We start from the raw sequence: 2,904 nt of genomic DNA on the forward strand, positions 1-2,904 counted from the left end.
AAAAATTCCAATTGGATGCGTAACAAAATATTTTAGAATAACTTCATGAAAGACGTTTGGAAGATGAAAAAAGTCTTTAAAATGAGTTCACATAACACAATGAATTCATGATAATTCAAACGGTTACAACAATATCTAATGATTTTAGAAACATTTTTGAAAAACAAATAATGTTTGACCAAACTTTTTAAAAACATACGTTTCCAAGGAAAAATTACTTTTTTCAAAGTCTGAAAAACAACTTCAGCAATTCATGGAAAACAACTTCAGCTATTCATTTTTCTGTCAAAAGCTTGAACAAATACCTTTTTTTTTAAAAAAAAAAAACAATTCTTTGGAGGAAAAAAGGAAGCTTTTTTAACCTCCCAAAAGCGTGGCTTAACGGGCTATATGCTTGATATGCTTGGCAATACATATGTAAATGGATAAAGAATCTTCAGCCTGCTAAGAAAATGCAGAAACAAAAAGCATAAAATCATAGAAACACAAAGAGCATAAATAACCCAGTCGAAGAGAATACGACTTAGAAACAAACAAGAGTAAAACACACAAGTAGCATTACGCTACATGAAAGGACACAAAAAGATAACAAGTTTACACGTTTTACTGGACCTTAAGTTCATGAAGTACTACAACCTTAAAGCTGTTAAATTGCAAGAGATTTCACCTCATCCACTTTCCATTGGTCGTCATACATACGCCACCTGATGCAAGAGAGTGCGCTGACACATGATGCATGAGTCACTCATGCAGGTCAGGAATTCGTCTAACCTGGATGCTTTTTCCAGAATTGTTTTATCAAGCTTGGTCAGAATTTTCATTGGTAAGACTGGATCATCTTCAATAATTACGCAATGAGAAATGTTGAGCACTCTTAGCTTTTTTAGCCCCTCCAAGATAATAACAAAACCAGGTTTAGACAACACCGTGCACCTCAAACTCAACACCGCCAAGTTTGGAAGAAATGATACCAGCGTGGCAGCGCAGATGCACGCAGCATATCACAGGGGCCCATAATCTTGAGCACTCCGTGCAATTTCCTGGTAGACATTTGCAGGATATTCGATGCTAGGCATCGTCAGTGATTCAAGATCCATAAATGAATAGCACTGCATATTGCTGTCTCATTTATATTTTCCCAAGAAGGCATAACAAGGCGTTTAAGCCGTGGACACCTGAAAAAGAGGATATTTAATTGATTAGCTATCATATTAGTTCCACAGTAATCTTTGCTTTTCCTGACTTAGTAGGCATTTGGCCATAGATTCCAAATATTTTTCACTTTATTTGGGATTTATGGAATTAGAGTTGTGTTTGATTATACTTTTTGCAAATATTTGGAATAATATTCATGCTTGAATATACTTCTCAAATTTGAGGAACAACTTCAAAAGTGAAGTGTGCGTTGGAAAATAGGTTATCAATTGTTTCCAAATTTGAACAACGTTCAAGTTGGATTTGAAATTTTCATGATCAAACACTGTTTTTGTAAAATTTCTCCGGAAAAAAAGTGTTTCTATGGCCAAAGGGATACAACTTGTATGGTTTATTTATTTAAGTACTATAGAGAGATCAAAGTTTATTGGGGGAATACCTCTCTGCAGTATCGGTCAACTGATTGTCATTAACATACAAATTGTAATGGAAGATCAATGTTAGTATGTTTCCACGACTGAGGTTCAAGCAGATCCGTAAGAGGCAGGTCACCGATTCAACAGACCGACTCTCGACATACACATATGGCGGCACATGAGTTCTGATCAAATTTGATTGTAATAGGGGTAAGTCCAACATTTTTCACAGAAGTTCATCGGAACAAGCCACATTCCACGCATGACAAGCTAGAGTGATTGCAGATACTAAATCAAAAACGTCGCAGGACTGAAGTATCTTCACCAAGATCTCAGTATCAAGGTCCCCCATCTCCTTACAGGAGAATCTCTTCTTTTCATCACAAAAGCTTCTATCTACTAAACTCCTGTAGAATCAAGAAAGATTGTTACTTCTCTAGATTCATGAAGAATATTCGAATTCCTGCCATCAAATTGATGTTGCTGATAGTCATTTTGTATTCTTGTGAAAATACTAAGAACCATGAAGAAGAAAGGTTACGACCTGCAATACAAAGAAGCATAGAAGAATGTACAAATACGTCTGAGGAATACTGGGATTCCCAAAAGTTATGATATCAGGAAAATATGACCAGGAACTTAAATTGGTCGTAGATAACAACAGAGAACTAGGAAAATTCCCAAAACAAAGGGTTTTCTACTGAAATACAAATCAGTAATGAACTAGAGAGACTCCTGGAAAACAACATATAATTAATATAAGTGCCGCAACATAAATTAAACCTTAGTTTTAAGAATTGGAATTACCTATGGATGTTGTGATTCATCTATATTTTGTATTTTCATATTTAACAAGAATCTCGACTAACTGTAAGTCTTTTGAGTTGCACTGATTACCTCATACGTTTTAACACCTTCAATGATCATAGTGTCAAACCTATTACACCAGTGCAATTAAAACATTACCAAATATAATTCAGGACCTTCTTTCCATTTATCTTCTGCATGTGCTACTTGTACTTTTGTCATATGTTCACTTATTTTGTCTATTTCTGTATGACCACACACCATCATGTTGGGAAAGGCAAGGGCACAATCAAAGAGCCCGACAGGGTAGCAGCGAAAATACCCAAGTAAACTTTCCCCTTCAATTTGAACCAAGAGGAGATAAGCAAATCCAAGCAAAAATAAAGTAATATGCAACAAATAAATCACCACAAAAATACAATAAGGCAAGAATAAAGACAATTACACAAGACACCAAATTTACGTGGAAAATCCTTCGGTGTGAAGAGTGAAAAACCACGGGACCAAACCTCCACTATAATCACCA

General features: G+C 35.4%; 1 pseudogene; it reads right to left on the bottom strand.

Annotated features, from left to right (window-relative positions):
* Positions 1-379: 379 nt before the first annotated feature.
* On the bottom strand, positions 380-1,961 carry LOC107866183 (annotated as a pseudogene).
* Positions 1,962-2,904: the final 943 nt, after the last annotated feature.

Source organism: Capsicum annuum, chromosome 3 (genome assembly GCF_002878395.1).
Source record: "Capsicum annuum cultivar UCD-10X-F1 chromosome 3, UCD10Xv1.1, whole genome shotgun sequence".
Lineage (NCBI taxonomy): Eukaryota > Viridiplantae > Streptophyta > Magnoliopsida > Solanales > Solanaceae > Capsicum > Capsicum annuum.